Raw genomic sequence first — 22692 nt, 5'->3', positions numbered from 1 at the left:
TATTTTTGAGAGACAGAAAGGGAGAGAGAGAATCCCAAGCAGGCTCTGTACTGTCAGCATAGAGCCTGATGCAGGGCTCAAACTCACAAACCATGAGATCATGACCTGAGCTGAAACCAAGAGTTGGACACTTAACCCACTGAACCACCCGGGTGGTTCCCCTCTTTTGCCCATTTTTTACTTGGATTATTATTTGTGTGTGTGTGTGTGTGTGTGTGTGTGTGTGTGTGTGTGTGTGTTCAATTCTATAAGGTCTTTGTATGTTTTGGGTACTAACCCTTTATTGGATATGCCATTTCCAAATATCTTCTCCAATGCCATAGGTTGTCTTTTAGTTTTGTTGATTGTTTCCCTCACTGTGTAGAAGCTTTTTGTTTTGATTTAGTCCTAATAGTTTATTTTTGCATTATTTCCCATGCCTCGGAAGACATATCTAGAAAAATGTTGCTATAGCTGCTGTCAGAGAAATTACTCCCTGTGGTCTCTTCTAGGATTTGTATGGCTTTAGGTCTCACATTTATGTCTTTAATCCATTTTGTTTATTTTTGTTTATGGTATAAGAATGTGGTCCAGTTTCATCTTTTTTGTGTAGCTATCCAGTTTTCTCAGCATGATTTGTTGAAGAGACTTTCTTTTCCCCATTGCATATTCTTACCTCCTTTGTGGGAGATTAACTGACCATATATAATTGTGGGTTTATTTCTGGGATCTCTGTTCTTTTGTGTTGATCTTTTTGTCTATTTTTTAAAATGTTTTTATTTATTTTTGAGACAGAGAGAGAGAGACAGAGCATGAGCAGGGGAGGGGCAGAGAGAGAGGGAGACACAGAATCTGAAGCAGGCTCCAGGCTGTCAGCACAGAGCCTGATGCAGGGCTCAAACTCACGGACTGTGAGATCATGACCTGAGCTGAAGTCGGATGCTTAACCCACTGAGCCACCCAGGCACCTCCCCCTTTTAAAAATTAAAAAAAAAATGTTTTAAAAAAATTTTTAATTTAAAAATTTTTTAAATTAAAATTTAATTTTTGAGAGAGAGAGAGAGAGAGCGAGCAGGGGAGGGGCAGAGAGAGAGGGAGACACAGAATCCAAAGCAGGCTCCAGGCTCCGAGCTGTCAGCACAGAGCCTGACGTGGGGCTCGAACCCACGAACCGAAGATCATGACCTGAGCCAAAGTCGGATGCTTAATTGACTGAGCCACCCAGGTTCCCCACTTTATGTCTATTTTTGTGCCAGTACCACACTGTGTTGATTACTGCAGATTTGTAGTATATTTTGAAATCTGAAGTTGTGATCCCTCCAGTTTTCATTCTTTTCCAGATTGCTTTGACTATTCAGTGTCTTTTGTGGTTCCATACAAATTTAAGATTATTGTAGTTCTGTGAAAAATGCTATTGGTATTTCAATAGGGATTGCATTAAATCCTACTTTGAGTAGTATAGACATTTTAACAATATTTGTTTTTCTAATCCATGAACATGGAATATCTTCCCATTTGTGTCATCTTCAATTTCTTTCAACAATGTTTCATATCAGAGTACAGGTCTTTTACCTCCTTGGTTAAGTTTATTCCTAGGTATTTATTGTTTTTGGTGCAATTGTAAGTGGGCTTGTTTTCTTAATTTCTCTTTCTCCCCTTCATTATTATTGAATAGAAATGCCACAGATTTCTATACATTGATTTTGTATCCTGTGACTTTACTGAATTCATTTATCAGTTTTGGTAGGTTTTTTTTTTTTTTGTGGTCTTTAGGGTTTTCTATATATAGTATCATGTTATCTGCAAATAGTGAAAGTTTTATCTTACCAATTTGGATCCCTTGTGTTTCTTGTCTGATTGCTATGGCTAGGAATCCTGGTATTATGTAGAATAAAAGTGGTGAGAATAGATATCCTTGTCTTGTTCCTGATCGTAGGGGAAAAGCTCTTCCCATACATCATTGTGTATGATATTTGTTGTAGGTTTCTCATATATCCCTTTATTATGTTGAGGTATGTTCCCTCTAAACCTAATTTGTTGAGAGATTTAATCATGAATGTATGTTGTAGTTTGTCAAATGCTTTTTTCTGCAGGTGTTGAAATGATAAAATCATATGGTTTTTATCCTTATTGATGTGATGTATCATGTTGATTGATTTGAAAATGTTGAACCACCTTGCATACTGGAAATAAATCTCACTTGATCGTCATGAATGATTTTTTTAATGTATACTTAGATTAAGTTTGCTAATATTTTGTTGAAGATTTTTACATCTATATTCATCAGAAATACTGGCTTATAGTTCTCCTTTTTTAATTGTGTCTTTATCTGGCTTTGGTATCAGGGTAATGCTGGTCTCATGGAAAGAATTTGGAAGTTTTCCTTCCTCTTCTATTTTTTCAAGCATTTTGAGTAGGTACTAACTCTTCTTTAAATGTTTGGTACAATTCACCTGTGAAGCTATCTGGTCATTAACTTCTGTTTATTGGGAGTTTTTTGATTACTAATTAAATTTTATTACTGGTAATTGATCTGTTCAAATTTTCCATTTTCCTGCTTCACTTTTGGGATGCTACATGTTTCTAGGAATTTATGCATTTTTTTCCTAGGTTATCCAATTTGTTGGCCTATAATTTTTCATAATATTATTTTATGGCCCTTTGTATTTCTATGTTGTTTTTTATTTCTCCTCTTTTATTTCTGAATTTGTTTGAGTCTTCTATCTCTGTCTTTTATGAGACTAGCTGCAGATTTATTAATGATGTTGATCTTTTCAAAGAACCAGCTTCTAGTTTTATTCATCTTTTTTTTAGTTTAAATTTTGTTTATTTCTTCTTTAATATTTATTATTTCCTTTCTTCTCTGATTTGGGGTTTTGTTTGTCCTTTTTCTAGGTCCTTTAGATGTTACCTTAGGTTGCTTGTCTGATATTTTTCTTGCCCCTTGTGGCAGACCTGTATTGATATAAACCTCCCTCTTAGAATTGCTTTTGCTGCATCCCAAAAATTTTTGAACTGTTGTGTTTATATTTTCATTTGTCTCCATGTAATGATTGACTGATGCATTGTTTACTAGCATGTTATTTGACCTCCATTTATTTGTGGTCTTTCTAGATTTTTTTCTTGTGGTTGATTACTTGTTTTATAACATTTTGGTTAGAAAGGATGCATGGTATGACTTTGATCTTTTTCTTTTTCTTTCTTTCTTTATTTTTATTATTATTTTTAATGTAATTTATTGTAAAATTGGCTAACATACAGTGTGTAAAGTGTGCTCTTAGTTTTGGGGTAGATTTCCATACTTCATTGCTTAAATACAACACCCAGTGCTCATCCCAACAAGTGCCCTCCTCAATGCTAATCGATCTTTTTCAATTTGTTCAGACATTTTTTGTGGCCTGATATGTGATCTATTCTGGAGAATGTTCCATGTACACTTGAAAAGAATGTGAATTCTGATGTTTTAGGATGGAACGTTTTCAGTATATTTGTTGGATCCATCTTGCCCAGTGTGTCATTCAAATCCACTGTTTCCTTATTGAGTTTTCTGTTTGGATGATTTGTCTATTGATGTAAGTGTTGTGTTAAAGTCCCCTACTATTATCGTATTACTATTGATTAGTTCCTTTATGTTTGTTTCTAGTTGCTTTATGTATTTGGGTGCTTTTCTGTTGGATGCCTAAATATTCACAATTATTATATCTTCTTGTTGGATTGTCCCCTTTATTATTATAGAGTGTCCTTCTTTATCTCTTGATATAGTCTTTGTTTTAAAGTCTATTTTGTCTAATATAAGTTGGTACCTTAACTTTCTTTCCACTTCCATTGGCATGGGAAATGGTTTTCCATCCCTTCACTTTCAATATGCATGTAGGTCTCTCATAGGTAGCATATAGATGGGTCTTCCTTTTTTATCCATTCTTTCACCCTATGTCTTTTGATTGGAGCATTTAGTCCATTTACATTCAAAATAATTATTGATAAATATGTACTTATTGCCATTTTGTTACTTGTTTTATGGTTTAAAGTTCTTCTCTGTTCCTTTCTTCTCTTGCTCTCTTCTCTCACATTTTGCTGACTTTCTTTAGTGATGTGCCTGATTTTTTGCATACCTATAGCTGTTTTTTATTTATGGTTTCCATTTGGTTTATGTGTGACATCTTTAGCATATAGTAGTCTATATTAACTTGATGGTTGCTTAAGTTTGAACCCATTCTCTATCCCCCTCCCCCACATTTTGTGTATATGGTGTCATACTTTGCATCCTTTTATGTTGTGAATCTCTCGTTTTATAGATATAGTTAATTTTACTGCTTTTGTGCTTGCTACTTTTTTTTACTCCTACCTATGATCTTTCCTTTTGACTCAGAGACCCCTTTAACATTTCTTGTGGGACTGATTTTGTGATGACAAATTCTTTTAACTTTTGTTTGTCTTGGAAACTCTTAATCTCTCCTATTTTGAATGATAGCCTTGCTGTATAAAGTATTCTTGGTTGCAGGTTATTTTCTTTCAGCATTTTGAATATATTATGCCATTCCTTTCTGACCTGCAAAGTTTCTGTTGAAAAATCTGATAGCCTTATGGTGTTTCCCTTGTATCTAACTGTTTGTTTTTCTCTTGCTGCTTTAAAAATTCTCTATCACTATTTTTTTCCATTTTAAATATTGTGTGTTTTGGTGTGGACCTGCTTGGGTTGATTTTGTTGGGGGCTCTCTTATGCATCCTAGATTTGGATTTCTGTTTCCTCCCCAGTTTCAGGAAGCTTTCAGCTATTATTTCTTCCTGTACACTTTCCACCCACTCTTCTCTTTCTTCTTCTAAGATCCTATAGTATGAATGTTATTACACTTGCTGGTATCATTGAGTTCCCTAAGTCTATTTTTCTTTATTGATTTTTCTTTCTCCTGTTCACCCTGGTTGGTTTCCATTACTCTGTCCTTCAGTTTTCTGATCTATTCTTATGTTTCCTCTAGTCAACTATTTTTATTCCACCTAGTGTATTTTTAATTTCAGTTATTGAATTCTTCATCTCTGGTTTGCTCTTTTTTTTGTGTGTGTGTGTTTTCTATCTCTTTGTTGAGAGTCTCACTGAAGTCCTTCACTCTTGTCCTGTCCAATGAGTATCTTTGACCATTACTTTAAATTCTCTATCAGGTATGTTACTTATCTCTGTTTCATTTAGGTTTCTTGCTGTGATTTTGTCCTGTCCTTTCATTTGGGATACACTCTTCTGTCTCATTTTGTCTAACTCTCTATGCCTGGTTCTCTGTGTTAGGAAAGTCAGCTATGTCTTTTGCTCTTGAAAGTAGTGGTCTTAAGAAGAGGTCCCCTAATGCCCTGCAATGCAGTGCCCCCCATTTACCAGAAACAGGCGCTTCAGCAGTATGTCCTATACATATTGCATGTGTCCTACTATTGTGGCTGAGCCACTTTTGCCTTCAATTTTTCATCTGCAATTTTCTCTATGCCTGTTGTGGGCAGGATTTGGTCTCTTTGTTGTTAGTGGGCCAGTCTGGGGTCATCTTGGGGTTTGAGATGAGTCATACTAGGTGTTTGCTGGAAATGTAGTAGTACTAAACTGCAGAGCACTTTCCTGTTTTGTCCCCTGAGAAGCTTTCATTGGTTGGCAGAGCCTGCAGTCACACCTGATGTCTGCCCCCAGCCCACTACTTGGGTCACAATTATAATGCTATGTGTGGTGCTCTTCCTCTCTTCCCAGGCAGAAGTCACTTTGGAGTGAAGTCACCCCTTTTGGACCTGCTTTCACACTGCTTTGGATGGGCTCTGACCAAGGGCATATTGGAGGAGGTGATTCTGCCTGAGAACATGGGTGCAGAGCACATGATGCCAGCAAGGTCAGAGCTTGTCTGCTGCAGGAAGGGTCCATAGCCACTTGGGAAAACTCAAGGGATGGATGGAAGAGGCATTTCTGCAGGAGGAGGTGGGGATGGGGTGAGCCCTGTTAAAAAGCTAGGTAGAGAGTGTTCACACTGTCCATGTATCTAGGCTGGTTGGCAGAAGGGAGAAATTACACCTTCAAAGTCTAGTTCTTGGACAGTTCTTCCAAAGATCTCTGTCCCTCCAGCACATGCTCTGAGATTAGTAAGTAAATCTCCTTCCTATGTATCCCCGGCGATTTTCAAACTGCTGCTTCTATGTTGTATCTTAGTGGAGCTGTTTGTTGTGCTGTCTCTTTAAGTGTGTGGACTCTAACCTAGTAGTACCCCCCTCCCAAGCTGATCCTGCTGATTTTTAAGGTCCAAGCGTTAAGATCTACTGATTGTTACACCTGTCTGGTTTTAAAGCCAAATGTTATGGGGATTCACCTTACCCATGTGGGTTCCTCGTGCCTGCATGCCTGGTGTGGGGTTTGGTCCTCCCCAGGTCCATGGCATCCCTCCCTCTTGTGAACACTCATGCAGGTCCATTTAGCTCCCACCACATCTCTGCCCTTCCTTCCCTTTTCGATGTGACCTCTTCTCTACATTTAGCTGTGGAGAATCTATTCTGTCAGTCCTTAGGTCATTTTCTGGGTTATTTCACTGATGTGGGTGTTGTCTAGTTGTATCCATGGGACAAGGTAAGTTTAAGATCCTTCTACTCGATCACTTCCCTAGAAGTTGCTAAGGAACTATTAATAATGGGCCATGTTTTTTTCTTGAGCTACATCATTTAATAGACAAAATTGAGATTTTCCTTAGAAAAATGATGATTAAAGTCTCCTAAAGTTAATTGTTCTCTTTAAATTTAGGGAACACACCTTATTTAGGGAACACATTTATTTGTAACAGAGATACAATTTCTGCCCTTAACGGAAGGGCTGACATCAGGTCTGACAAAATGGCCTCTTGTTGTGGAGATAGCTTCAGTTTTCTGAGTGTCTTGGTCTATTGAGACCTGCAGCCTGGCAAGCTGGAAGATAAGGGCTGTCTTGTGTTTCTTTTCTTTTCTTCAGACAGCAGCCAAGCATGGTGCTTCTCACACAATAGATGTCAAAGAATGCTATTGACCAAATGTCTGGGTGTTTCAGTCATTTGGAATGCATATCGCTGTCTATTGTTCATATTTGAAACACAAACAGCATTAATACTGACTGTTCTGTGGCTTCTGAATTCCTTTCCCAGCTCTCTCCTCATTTCGACTAATTACTGTAATGGGCAGAGCACCCTTTCTATTTTGACAGTTAAGATGGAAGAAATTGAAAATTCGAAAAGACCATAAAGGATAGAGTCTCAAAAAAAGAATCCATTAAAGTCACTTAAAAGTTATCTCAAATCCTCAGCATCCAATGTCCCTAACTTAAAATTCCCTATTTTGTTAAGGCTTAAATGAAGTGGCTCCTTTTCCCATCCTGAAGATCACAGAGGCCATTTTACTTTGGAGAGGATTCCTCTACCTTTGTGTTATAAGTGTCCTTAAATTTTTATATAGATGCGAATAAGAATAGATAATCTTTCCTTTTCTCATTTCTGAAAGTGAATTTTCTCCTTTCATCCTCTAAGACGATGAATAGAGAAGGGCATATGAGAAACTGGTAAGTGGGGTTGTTTATCCATCAGCTATAAGATTAATAACACACAGAGCAATTCTCACAGTTATTATATTTATAAGCAGGAATAGCTTGAGGCAAAATTGAGAAAGTTATCTTTGCTACCAACATATCTTTATTTTATCTCCTTTATTAATCTCCTTCCCAAACTTCTAGAACTTAGTGCCCAACCTTTCTGCTGTCCTCTAAAAGCCCAAGTCTTAATCCACCCCCCAGCATACATTTCAGAATTCCCTCCAGAAGAGCTTTGTGCCTGACTTTTCTGGACTCCTTTTACTTTGTTCTCCCTTGCTTTTGCATATTTCTTCCTCCCAGGCTTTGCTTGATATCTGGCTAACAAATGTGATCAATTCCCCCATTTAAGGTAGCACTAATCAATTATGATTCAGTGTGTTACAGAAGAGTTGTATCATATGCACATTTAACTTAAGTCAAGCATGGGCAGAGGGTTTGAAGATCGAAAAAGATGAGAGAGAGGAAGATAATGAGTTATAATGTGTTTCCCATTCTCCCAGTCAGCTCTCATAGCTGGGAGGCTTAACCAACAGTCTATTCAACCAAACATATTTATATTTCACAGTCCTGGGAGCTGGAAGTCAGAGAGCAGGGTGCAGCATGGTATGGTTTTGGTGAGGCCTCTCTTCCTAGTTTGCAAATAGCCACCAACTCTCTGTCTCTTCACATGTTGGGAAGAGAGAGAGAACTCCCTCTTTTTTATACAGCCACCAATCCTGTTGGGTTAGGGGTCCACCCTTATGATCTCATTTAATCTTAATTTCCTCCTAAAAGCCCTATCTCCAAAAATAGTCACAATGAGGAGTTAGAGCTTCAGCATATGAATTGAGGGGGAGGGGGGGACGAAATTCAGTCTATAGCATCCATTCTATTCCATTTGTAGATGATCAGGATGAACAAAATGGCAGACCTGTCTATATCTTACATATGTATGTAGATATATATATTTATGTATTTCTCCTTGGTCAGTCTCAAGTTCTATTTCCATTCCATGAATGCCCATATGTTCAAATGGGCTGGATTTGATTCTAAAATTTAAATATATGTTAATTTCCTGTAGTATGGTTAACGACTTCATTTGATATCAGTTGAAGAAATAGTTTTCTGTTCCAATAATACTGGGGAAGAAAAAAATGATGTAAAATTTGCTGAGAAATGGCATATATGCATGCTATACTTCATGGGTAATGTAAGAGACTTTCACTTATTTGAGTGTGATTTTTCACCTTAGGAATTGCTTTTAGATCTGTATGGGACTTTATTATACATTTGGATTTCAAGTCGTTTTTATAGCATAACCTGAAGTCATGAGTAGTCTGGGAATTACAGATACTTGTTAGGACGTATTTGGGTGAGGAGACCTAAGGGTACTTTGAAAACATGCATAGGCAGTGCCCATCTCTGACTATAGATAAAAAATGAATTTTTACATAAGACTTTGTGATTTATAAAATGCTTTTATAACCCTCACATAAAAAATTAACATGAAGTAAAGTACAAACTTAAAGTGACCTGTTGATTAATTCAGGATATTATTAACATGTCTCAGAAATGATCAATAAGTTCTGTGCAGTGGGACAGTTATATTCGAATGAACTTCCCTGGAAACTTGGTCTCTTGTTATTAAAATTGGAATTTAAAAAGAAATAATTCCCAGGTAGGAAACAGTTGCAGGAGAACAGTTTATTTAACACTTATTTATTCAGGAAGTATTTGAATGTTGACTAAATGCCATCACTGTTCTAGGTTCCAGGGAACACTTGAGATCAAGATGCGCAAACTTGTTCTAATGGTGCTTACATAGAGTGGGGAGGGAAATAGGCAGTAAACAAATACAATAAGCATAATACCAGCTGGGAGTAAATTGGGCTAACATTACAGGGTGTCTGGATTGTTGTTTTAGATTTAGTGATTAAGGAGTACCAATCAGATTTAAGGCAAGCTCTGACTGACAAGGAGCCAGTCATTCAAAGAGAAGGGAGAGCACAATGCTACCAAAGGGCATAGCTTGGACAAAGGCCTGTGGTGTGAATGAACTGCTATGTTTGCGGATCAGGTACAAAGCAGCATGTCCATCTGTAGCAAAATGGAAAAAGGGGAGAGTAGCTACAGTACTGGTCTTCCTCAAGAAGATGTGTAGGAATTTGTAACAAATTAGAGACACCAGTAGAATGAGCTATGTGAAAATAGTTGATGGAAACTGTTTAAACTGTATACTCTGAGCCAGTGCAAAGAGATAGAAAGTTCTCTGAAATTATCATAAATGTCCTGATATGAGAAAATTATCATTTCAAGGGAGATAAACCGGGAGACTGAGAAAATGACCTGCTTTCCCCAGTATGCTATACCAATATTACCATTTATTATGTGTGTCACAGCAGTGGAAACAGAAGAACAAAGATTTCGCCAGCACCTTAGTGATGCTTAGCTCTAGCACTACCATCATACTAGTTATCTGTACTGTGGGAATGCTCTGTGTGTATGTATGTGTATATGTATGTATGTGTGTTGTGTGTGCTGTGTGTGTGTGTGTATATATATATAAATGCATGTTATATGTATGCATTATGTATAAAACATATGCATTTGTGTGTCATATGTAAATATATATTATGGATTATAAATGTATATAGATACATGTATAAATATATATACGCATATATATTTATATATACATACATATACCTCTGTATATATCCGTCAGAACACAACAGAAGCTATCAGAGTAGAACAAAACATTGGTAAACCTAGGCTTTGAATTCAGGAAGATTGGGGGTCCATCTCGGATCATACCTCCTAAGGCTGTACTTCCTTGGGCCAATTACTTTATTGGTCTATAGCTGAGTTTTCTTTTCCAAACAGTGAAAATAAAATTACCTTACTTGCAGCATTGTTGGAAGGACTAAATAATGTAATACTGACTAGTTATGCACTGACTAGTACATGACAGAAATTTTTTAAAAAATGGAGTCTATTACTCTTACCCTCATTTAATGAGTTCATTCCATTTTGCACATTCTGTCATTCTCAACTAAAACTTATGTTGTCACTATGTATGTTAAGAAAATTTCTTCAGGAACTGTAAATGATAAAGACCTGAATTTGGTTGGACCCACCCAAAGAAAATTATTCCATTAAATAAAATGAAAAACCCAAGCAACAAAAAGTCTATTGCCTTTACACAATTATCTTGGTTTAGAGGTGACACTCCTTTATTTTGTAACAAACATGATTTCCCATAAGCAAAATGTTCATAAGCCTCATTTTGAAGACAAGGACTCAGGGGTGCAGAAGGGCTTATTTTCAAAGATGGAACTACCAACACGGCATCCTCTGTATATTTCTTATTTGAAAATTCTGAGAATCTGCTTGGGCAATGAATATGCCGCCTATTGTCTTATATTCTGAATTTGGTCAGTATGATTAGGAAAGGGAAAGGAGTGGAAACATGACAGAGTATGGGCTGCAGCTATTTCTAGAAAAGACGGAGTGAGCATTTACTGTAAAACATAACCCATGCACTTACCAGCAAGGAAGGATGTAGAAATATTTTTCAGCTACTCAGCTAGAATAAATAAAACCTTCACTTTAAGGAGTAGATTTCTGACAGTAGCAAGAGAGTTTTTAATTAACATCAGAGTTATTATTAGAGGCTTCCATAAGTAAAGCTACCCTTGATCATTTTTTTTATCCTCTTTTGCATGGAAAGATGAAGACAGTATAATGTGTTCTTGGGTATTTCAAATCAATTAAGAACAGGTTCCCCAAATAGAGAGAGTGTGTGGGTTATTTGTTTTACTCTTTGTTCAAACTATGGCATTCACACCATCCACACACTTACATCTGTGGTCTAGAAGTTAGGAATGATTGGGGTGGCTTCAGTGGCTTCTCTAAATGGAGACAGAGCTACACTTCCCTGTTCTGAGAATGATGTTGTTGGGTGAGACCCTCTCCCAGGTGTATAATTATCCAATTGCTAATAAGTTATGAAGTGAAAGAGTCCTAAAACAAATAGAAGTTTCAAAGAAAATAAATTAAAATGAATCTGGCTGTGTTTATTTTATTCCAGTTGTACTAGCAAAATAATAGCAAGGATGGAGGAAAAATATGGAAAGGATGGATAAATTTCAAAATTTTATGCTAAAAGCAAGGCTGCATTTTTCAAAGGGAATTACTGTTAATAAAGAGTAAAGAGAGTAGTAAGCAATAGAACTTCCTCTGATGTTTTTATTAAGTTCCAACAGAAAGGCAGGGGCGCGACTCCTTACTTACTATATGTACAGCTATGGCATTGACAAGTGGCTTTATCAAAGTCCCCCAGGAAGGGACCATACTGTCTGGAAAGTCAGGGACAAAGTGGCCAGACACATAGCCTTTGAGTGTTAAGGGTCCATTTTGATTAACTCATTACTCCAGGTCTGTTCTCAAATGGTCCTTAGCTGGTTGGGTTGTGAAACCACTCCTTTCTAGAGGAGGCTATCAGAGTAGAGAAAAACATTGGAAAACATAGGCTTTGAATTCAGCCAGATTGGGGGTCCATCTCTGATAGTACCTCCTAACACTGTATGTCCTTGGGAAAATTAATTTATTGGTCTATAGCTGAACTTTTTTAAAACAGTGAAAATAAAATTACCTTACTTGCAGGGTTGTTGGAAAGACTAAATGATGTAATACTGACTGATTATGCACTGACTAGTACATGATAGAAACTTTTTAAGAATGAAATCTATTCCTGTTACCCTCTTGGGTCCCTTTTGGGTGAACAACAATCTAGGTTTTCACTGAAAGTCCTGGATTCTGGATTTTAGCACTGAAATTCCCACTCCTCAGGAACTGCTTAGCCCTGAACAAATCAAAATAATGTTTACCATAGATGGAACTATTTTCTTGATTTTAGTATGAACTCCTTGTGCTCTTTAACTTTTTTGATGTTTCACTGCCATGTATATTTATTTAGTAGACCTTTACATAATGCTTAGCATATGCACTCTTTTAGGCTTTCTCAAATACTTACAGATACTTCAAATATTTAATCATCATAAAAACTGAGGTATGTATTATTTCCTATTTACAGATAAGGAAACTGAGGCAGAGGCAGGTTAAGTAAGTTGCAGGGCGTATAACTATTAAGTGGAGGAGCCCAGTTCAAATTTCAAATTCTAATTCTAGAGTCCATGCTGTTAATTACTACCCTTATGTTGTCTGCATGTGGTGTATATATTCTAACTAGTAGTATCTACAATTAAGATGAGAATTCCATTTTATTCTCCTTCACGGATTTAAAACTTGGCTTTACTCTGTACTTCTGAGTTGTACCTCTTTTGAGCTGTAACCTGACACAAGTACTTTAATGAGGTTGTTAAGGGCTTTGAACATCATGGGGGAAGGGATATTATAAAAGGCAGGATAGTAATATTGTCAAATGATATGCAAGACTGAATTTTTCAGTGTATGAATCTTTAGGATCCCTGTTTTCAGCTTTCTTCTCTTATTGATTTGTCATATCAAAGATGAGAGATGTTCTCTTTAAAATATGCTGGCTCCTTTGAAAGAAAGAAAAAAAGAAGAGATTTGATAGAAGAAAATACTTAAAACATTAATCAAATCAATTATTTTGACTGGAATTGGGTAGTCACCTACATGTCAGATTACATTAATATAGTTTCTAAACATCATTTATACTTCATTTTGAATTGAACAGTTCTTTAATTGAAGTCTATCATTCTCTTCCCCTCTATCCTGACACTCCTCACCCCAAACACATACTCACACAACTTTGTCAACCTCTTGATTACTGGCTCTGCTGTAAATCTCAATGAATAGTTGTGTGTTTTTGCCACAATAGCCTGCAGCCCTTTACGTTTTTTTTTTAACATTTATTCTTTTTTTTTTTTTTTTTTGAGAGAGAGAGAGACAGAGCATGAGTGGGGGAGGGACAGAGAGACAGAGGGAGACACAGAATCCGAAGCAGGCTCCAGGCTCTGAGCTGTCAGCACACAGCCTGAAGCGGGGCTCCAACTCACAGACCGTGAGATCATGACCTGAGCTGAAGTTGGACGCTCAGCCGACTGAGTCACCCAGGCACCCCTAGCCTGCAGCCCTTTAATCTGATTAGTAGTGTGGGTAGATTGAGGGTTATGAAGAAGTCTTCCTCAGTCTTCTCTTTACCTGTTTAATTTACCACTTTTCCTGGAAATGTTTGAGAATATGAAAGTCTTCTGTCTGTCCTCTTTTTACTGATTTATTTAGAATTCACAAATGTTTCATTCCAGCATTTCTTCCTTTAACTTAAGTCACAAATTTAAATTCAGCAGAAGGCACACTATCTTCACTTCATGTTATTTCATATATTTTTATGGCAGTCGACATGAAATTTCTGAAGGGTAAGGTACTATTTTGGGCATTTTCTGAAATGAAATGGTGGTGCTTCCAGATTATTCTAGAACCATTTCACAAAGCACATTCTGTTAGCCCCTAGAATGTAAACCAGAACTTGTCTCTCACAGGCATGCTACCAAGAATGTGTTCACGATCAGCTTTTAAATTCATTTCAGGAGTTTTGGAGCACCTAACATATGCAAGGCATGGTAGTCAATAGTCTCTTTTTGGGATGCTAACTTTCAGAAGATGAGATCCCTGACTTCAAGAAGTTATGTCTGAAAGGACTACAAAGTTGAACATAATAAGATTTATAGTTGAAGTGCAAAGGGCTACTGAAAGGCAGGAAAACGACAGATGTTTATGGTGGGGTGGGAGGGGAGGGAAAAGATTGAGGGAGCCATCTTAGAAGAGGTGGCATTTGAACACACTCTTGAGGAACAAATAGGATATGAACAGATAGACATGGGTAGGTAGGACAGTTCAAGTTTGAAGGACAACAAATGCAAAGGCATATTAGGCAAGTGACAAAGTAGGAAAGGGCAAGTCTTCCAGAGAACGGCCAGTCTCCCCATGTATTTGGTACAGAGGGATATAAGTAGTATACTGACAGAGACATGGAAAGATATTTGGGTGTAAAGATGGCAGGTGTCATCATGCTTTTAGTGCGGACTTTGTAGTCAAAAGGAACAATTGTTCACTCATGTATGTGATACCATCTATAACACAGAACATAGGGCAGTTATCAGATGGCTGTAGTTATTATTATTATCCTTATTTTGTGTAGAACCCCTTTATGATATTGAGGAAGTTTTTGTCTATTCCTGCTTTGTTGTGTGTGGGTTTTCTTCTTTTTTTTTTAGTTATGAAGGGGTATTAGATTTTATCAAATGTTTTCTTTCTATATCTATTAAGATGATCATGTAGCTTTTATACTCTATTATACTGACATGGTTTGTTAATAGAGCTTTGGATATTGAACTAACCTTACATTCCTAGGATAATCCTACTTGGTATAGTGAAAAATATTTATAATGTGTTAGATTTGGTTTGATAGAAATGCCTTGAGGATTTTTGCATTGCAATTCATGGTGGTCTATAGGTGTTATTACTATTTTGTGATTATATTAGTCTAATTGGGCTCTTACAATAAAATAGCACAGTCTCTAAGGCTTAAACAATAGAAATTTATTACTTGGGGTTCTGTAGGGTAGAAAGTCTAGGACCAAGGTGCTGGCTGATTTGGTTCCTGGTGAGAGCTTTATTCCCGTCTTAAGGATGGCAACTTTGTCTTCACATGGCCTTTCGTTTGAGCTTGTGGAAGGGGCAGGGTTGGTGGGGGAAAGGAGAGAAAAGAAGGGAGGGAAGGAAGGGGGGGATTTTCCTCTTATAAGGCCACCAATTTTATTTAATTGGGACTCTACCCTTATTTCAATTAATTTTAATTACATCCTGAAGGCCCTATCTCCAAATATAGTCACACTGGGGATTAAGAAATTTGGGGAGGACACAACTCCATTCACAGCAGTGACATCTTTGTCAAGTTTTTGATAATAAGCTCATAGAATTGGGAAGTGTTTTTGGCTTTTCTGGTTTTTTGGTTGTTGTTTTGTTTTTTTTTTTTTGAAAGACATTGACAAGTTTGGTATTCTTTAAATGATTGGTTATGTTTTTCTTGCCACTTTAAAGATTTTATCTTTGTACCTCTCTTTTGCCATTTTTTAAAATGGTATTTTGAGAGAGAGCAGGGGAGGGGCAGAGAGAGAGAGAGAGGGAGAGAGAAAGAGAGAGAGAGAGAGAGAGAGAGAGAGAGAGAGAGAGAGAGAGAATATCCAAAGCAGTCTCTGCACTGTCAGTCTGGAGCCCAACTTTGAGGCTCAATCTCAGATTGTGATATCATGACCTGAGCTGAAATCAAGAGCTAGATGCTTAACTGACTGAGCCATCCAGGTGCCCCTCTCTTTGCCATTTTTACTGTGATGTATTTGGGTGCACGTCTCTTTGTTTTTATCTAATTTGGGGTTCATTGAAATCCTTGGATGTATTAATGAATAATTTCCTCAAATTTGGAATGTTAGTCATTATTTCTTCGATATTTTTTTCTGCTTCTCTCCTTATCATTTCTGTGTTTTCGGGTCCTCTCCTATTATGCATATGTAGGTGCCCTTAATGGTGTTCTTTATTTCTCTGGGGTTATTTTTCTTCATTCATTTTTATTTCTCTGTTCTTCAGATTGTATCATTTCTATTTATCTGTATTCAAGTTCACTGTTTCTTTATTCTGCCAACTCAAATCTATTGTTGAGTACCTCTAGTGAATTTTTCATCTGTTTGTGTACTTTTCAACTCCAGAATTTCTATTTGGTTCCATTTTTTTAAATAATGATTTCTAGACATTTGTTAATATTTTCTATCTGATAAGACATTGTTGTCATGCCTTTCTTTACTTCTTTTAGCAAAGATTTTTTTTTTAGTTCTTTGAACAGATATCTAATAGCTGTTTTGAAGCCTTTGCTATAGTTGACATGTAGAACCTTCAAAGGTAATTTCTGTTGCCCACTTTTTTTTTCCATGTGTGTGGGACATAGTTCCCAATTTTCTGTTTGTTTGTTTTTTTACATATATTATATGTTTTTGTTGAATATTGGGCATTTTAAATAATATAGCAACTTTCCTTACTTTCTTCCGAATAAGATCAGTTCCCCTTGGAAAATCTTCAGAGATCTGTTTTATGTCTCTTTCTCCCTCTGAGAAAAACCTCTCTTCTACTGCTCCAGACCTGAGTATGGAGAATGACACCCCATATTTTCAAGCGGAGTGCTGGACTGGAACAGTAGCCACTGGTCTTCTCAGCTTCTCTCTCCTGATATGGAACGTATAACCTATGAATTAACTGAAGTGAGGGTGATCCAGGCCCCTGTAATTAAAGACCTATATGTCTGGGGTAGAGCTTCTACCCTGTGGGTGGGGTCTACTTAGAGGAAGAAAACCCCAGATCTCACAGGTGTTTTTACTTGAAATAGAATTCCTTCAGTACAGATGAGGGTGGGTGGGTGGAAGAGCTGTTGGAAATACTAGCAATCTACCCCTCTTGAAGAAATACTGTAGCCTTAAATTGGGAGCTGGGATAAAGAGAGCCCTGTATTCCTGGTTATACTTGCCCAGAGCGGAGCTTCTATCATACTGAACTGGGATGGGGGATGTTTGTGATGCAAATGCCACAAACTCTTCCTCTTCTTACCAAGCAAGACTTAGTAGATTTTCTCGAGGAAATGTTTCTTCATTTTCTGTATTCCCTTAAACCCATTTCCAGAATTTTTGTTCATTTGTTTTTTTAAAAAAATATTTTTCACCAGTTATGATTGTCTTACTGGGGAGAGGGTCTTGGAGGTCTTCATGCTGCCATCCAGAAATCTGGAACTTCTAAGCCTATTATTTTGTTAATCCTTAGAACAACTTAAGAATAAGGTGGTTAAATATCAAACCAGGAATTAAGTCCAGAGACTTTACACAATACTTTGTTTGTGGTAAGTGCTTAATAATATTTGCTGAATAAATTGATGAGCCAAAAATATCAAGCAATACAATTTAAGAAAGAATAAATTTTCAAATGAAGGCTGTTATAATAAGGACTCAATTGTAGTTGAGTTGAGAGAGACAGCATGAAGGGTGTTGCTTTGTTTTGTCTTTTACTTTTATGGGAAAATCTTCAATTTGTAAGAAATTACAGATTTCTTAAACTTTGTACCTAAACTATTGGTCTTCATGACTAAGACCTGCTGTACAATCAATTTATCAATTCCACAGACACATGCTATTGTAATGATTCTTAAATTAATTCATTATAAGAGATGGTTCATTTGGTGACTTCACATACAGAATGAAGCGCTTGGAGGGGAGGTGCTTACTTAATGTTACACTGGTGGAATTCTTGGGGCATATTTGGGAAAGTCATTGGGAGTTGTTATTGCTGGAAGTAATTGAGCTTATAAGTGCATGGATGAAATTAGGGAGAAGGAGCCTTTTTTGTACACACCAAATAGTGTTCTAATGGGCAGAAGACTTACTCTGGAATGACAAAAGGTTTAAGTGATCACACTCAGTTCAAGGAAACAGGCTAATGATCTGGGCTGCTATACTAGATAGAGCATAATGTAATACATATCATCTTCTAGCCCAATACTTTGGAAGAATGTGTTTCAAGACCTCTAAAAGATTGTTTCTTGAGGAATGTGAAAGAATGAGAGAGAGTGGGAGAGGAGAGGAAAGGAGAAGTGAAATGGAATGAATAGAAGAGTGGTAGCTCTATGGATGTTGTTAGCTTTCTTTGCCTTTGTTGTAATCTTACATATGGAAATGAGAATATTGACAAAAGTCCTATAAGAAATCAGTAAAGTCATTGGGACAAAGTCAAGTCCCAAGGTTTTGTCTTATTGAGCCCACACTATTACATGTGAAATCACAGGCACAAAACAGGCTCTGTGTAGAGGACTACACAGAATTGAAAGCAATGATGTAAATATGGTGACTTACTATAGCTAACTACTTGTGTAGCATGGGGAGCAGTAGCTCAGAAAGGGTGTAATTTCTGAAGGAGAACATGGAGCCAGTTGGTGAGCAAGAGTAGAGATAAAAGGCAATGAAGAGGAGCTTCAAGGGAGTGAATGGAGAAGTAACCCCCAGCAATAATAAAAGGAAACTTTAGTGGCTGAAGAGAAACCCAAGTGGGTGATCACAGAATCACACCAGCAAGGAAGAGATTGGGAAAGCTGGTGTTTTGTGGTTATTTCTGGTAGAGGCTAGAGCCCAAGACTCTTACTATCATCATTCCATCCTTTGATGGTGCCTCAAGCACAAGGAAGATCAAGTGTATTTCTCTGATGGTATTCTCTTTTGCGAAAGGTCTAAATGAGAAAAGAAAAAAAAAAAGGAAACATTTTTGTACTCTGATGATCTTTGCTTTTGTTTATGTCTCCTATTTTTTCTTTTGAAAGAAATCCTCTGGCTCATACCTGTTAACACCTGAAGCCAGATACCAGGATCTATGATAATTTTGTCTTGTCTAGTTCCTCCCAGAACAGTTAATCTTTCTCTTTGGGCTATAATAACTGCAGTGCTGTAGTCTCAGAGCAATGAAACCAAGTTAGACCTGGGCATGAGAATGCTGCCTACACTGAATTGAAACCTTGAAAAGCAGCCATGGCTTTTTCAGCTCCATTCATCTCCCAAAGCAAGTAGCAGTGTCTGCCAGATGGAAGTAGTCTACTTTGGTAGATGGAAACATTTCTAAGACTTGTGGACTGTATCACAAATGCTGCCAGTTGAAGTCTCTTACACAACTCAGAATTGTATTCTCCTAACTGTATCTTAGGCTTTAGAAAGCCCAAAAAGAGTACTGAAGAAAAATAGAATGGAACAACATCTGTCCCAGACAATTCTTGCAAAGTTTGCTGATGTCATTTAGAGTTCGAACGTTTTGTGTCCTACCTCTAATGGGTTAACAGCATTTCAAGGATTTTTTTTTCTGCCCTCAGTACATCTTTAAATGACAGGCACAGATGTTTGGTTTCACTTCTTAGCATCCTCAACCTGGGCATTCATTGTCGAAGCACTGGAGTTTCGGTCATCACATGAATGATTACAAAATACACAGCCAAGTCCCCTGTCCTTAGCCACCTTCAGCTAAGGAGTGGGTCATTGGATAATTAGATATTTGAAAAGCACCTTGAAATAAGGGCTATAAATAATTCCTTTCTCCAATTTTAGAAAGTTCCATGGAAAGAAGGGTCATTGGAAAAATCCTTGGATCACCCTGCAAAAAAGACTGGTATTTGTTTTCCTGGGAGTGATTCAGGGTGAAAGGGAGTATGGTATGCTGGAAACAGGTCCTGATAGAGAGGAGAATGAGTATCTAGTCTTTCTGTGTCACTAATTGGCTGTATAAGTTAGGGAAATCCCTTCTCCTCATAAGCCTGTATGTGTAGAATGAGGATTTAACTTGATCTGTAACGGGTTTTTGAATATTCTGTGAACACTTGCTTTACCTCAGTAACACTTTTGTAGTCTTGTTGGACTATCTTAATGGTGGTTCCTACTTTGTTACTAAGTAAGTGGTTCCTCTAACTCTGTAGAAAACTCAGGAAGCCTGGTCTGAAGTTTTCTGCGAAGGGAGAGTAGTTGATGTGGCATACCAAGGCAGGACAGAGATAGAAGAAGTGGTGTCCCAGGAAGCCCTTGGCATAGTCAGCACATACAATTCAAGATGTTAGCTTGCTGTCTGGAATTCTTGAATATGTAACAGTCTTCTTCCACAAGGCCTACTGCTGATAGAAGACCAGATGAGGGATGTGTTCATGGCTGAGGAGAAAACTATAGGGCTGTGGATTCTGAAGTCAGACAGATCTTGGAGCTCTAATAGCACAATTCATTAGCATGTGGTACTTATGTGAACTCAGATCTCAGTTTGTGACTCCAGTTTGCCATTTACTAGCTTTGTGTTCTTTGGAAGTTTTCTTAGGCTTTCTAAGCCCTAGATGATTTATTTGTAAAATGGGGGAAAGTCAGAGATTATCTCAGATGATTTTAGGGAAAATTATGTAGGTAAAGTATGCTTAGCACAATGTCTGGGGAATAGAAAGTTCACAGTATACATTAGCTATACCCATTTTTATTAGTAAGATCACGGGGTAATGAAATTTAGGTTTACTTTATGAATACCTATTTATGAATGAATACCTTTAATAAATACCTATTATATGGTTATCACACTATAGATATAAAGAAGAGGAAGACATGGTATTTTTCCTCAGAAAACTTAAAATCCTGTTTTTGAGGCAAAATGATGGCCCATGTAATCAAAGGCTTATGGATTCTCTCATGTTGAAAAAGGTGTTTAAAAATTGTATTAATTACAAAGGGGTGCCTGAGTGGCTCAGTCGGTTAAACATCTGACTCTTGATCTCAGCTCAGATCTTGTTCTCAGGTCTTGATCTCATGAGTTCATGAGTTCAAGCCCCACATTGGGCTCGGCACTGGATGTGAAGCCCACTGTAAAAAAATTATGAAAAAAGTATAGATAGATATATTTTAATTGTATTAACAAAGTTACCAATCATAGTGAGAAATGCTCTAGTTTAAAAAAAAGTATATCTAATTGAATTTCATTTAAAAGATTGCTGATTATGTAATAATAATAATCCTTAAAGTTTAAGCCTTTGAAAAATTAAGTTGAGTTCTAAAAATACATAATTGGACCATTTTAAACCCTAGGTCTTTGATTCACATATAATTTTGGCACTGGGGTTTCAGAGTGTGTGACTATCAGGCACCTGGCAGAGATGGATTAGGTCCAAATCCAACCAGAAGCTTAGTGGCAGATGGCTCCCAGTGTAGTTACTCCAGACTTGGAATGTGTAAGAAGTTAGATGCTCAGAGGCTGAAACCTAATTCATTACAGACATATGTGTGCTGAGTTTGGGGGAATCTGTGGCCCCCAAGAACAATGTTGTATACCTAATAATGAATGAGGATCCATGCACTAGAGTGACCTCAAACTATCACAGTTTACTGCTCCCAGGCCTCTAGGTGACCTCCCAAGACCATGGGACATTATTCTTGGGTGGTCTGAGGACACAATTTAGTTTATTCTCATTCATTTTATTTATTTGCCAAGTATCTTAATATGCAGCTTAATCTGTTTCTTCCAAACCCAGTGGGCCAGATTCTCCTATTTATTCAAGGTTAGAGAAACTCCTATCCTAAGAACCTTCCCTAAAAGCCAGGGAGAAAAACACTGTCTCTAGTACAAAGAAATTCTAATTGACTATTTTAGCCAGCCATTGCACTCAGGCATAGGCACAAGTTCTCAAATATTCCTTACACTTGTGAGGCACATAAAAGAAATGTGCTCATTGACCAGGATGCCTGAACCTAGCATCTCCTCCTGTTTCCCTCTTAAGTCAGCCAGCCTCCCTGCATCAGAGTGGCTTTTCTCAGGGGTTTCCTTCAGCCAGAAGTTCCTGAAGTACTAAGATTCTAGTAGGAAAACACTATAGAGGCTAGAGAAGAATCCTTTAGCTTAGATGATCAGACAACAAATATTCATAAAGTGTTTATTATGTAATAGGAATAGCCATGTGCTGATGATATAGATATTTGTTCGTGGGATTTACATGGTCCAGTGGACTGGTCCTCTCCCTAATTATAGGTCAGCAATAGGTGGGGTCATATCCTTTAAGGCAGACTTTCTCAATAGTGGCACCATTGGCATTTTAGACCCTACACTTCTTTGTTGTGGGGAGCTGTCGTGTGCATTGTCTGATTACCAGCATCCCTAGTTGCTACCTACTAGATACCAGTACCATCCCTTAGTTGTGACAAAGTCTCCAGACATTGCCAAATGTCCCTTAGGGTCAAAATCTTCCCCAGTTGAGAACCACTACTATAAGACCATGCATCCTACTCTCTGTGCTCCTCTAAAGTCACCTGGGAAGGGGCTGGTTTTTCAGTTTCCATTCAGGCCTCAAGGTTCACATATCCCATAAACCATTTTTAGATGAGCTTAAATATATTGTCATGGCTCTAGACCAGCTTTTCCCAAGACAATGTTTCATAAACACTGTTCCATAGAATGTCAATTGATGCAGGGTTAAAAACAATGAGTCCTATTGTCAAGTACCCTTGACACATACTGGGTTAAACAAATTTAAGCAAATGTCTTTACTATAGAACTTCTCATTGTTTTTGAAATGCTCGCACGAATTGTAACTC

Source organism: Neofelis nebulosa, chromosome 2, assembly GCF_028018385.1.
Source record: "Neofelis nebulosa isolate mNeoNeb1 chromosome 2, mNeoNeb1.pri, whole genome shotgun sequence".
NCBI classification, from domain to species: Eukaryota; Metazoa; Chordata; class Mammalia; order Carnivora; family Felidae; genus Neofelis; species Neofelis nebulosa.
Note: the sequence above shows the minus strand (reverse complement) of the source record.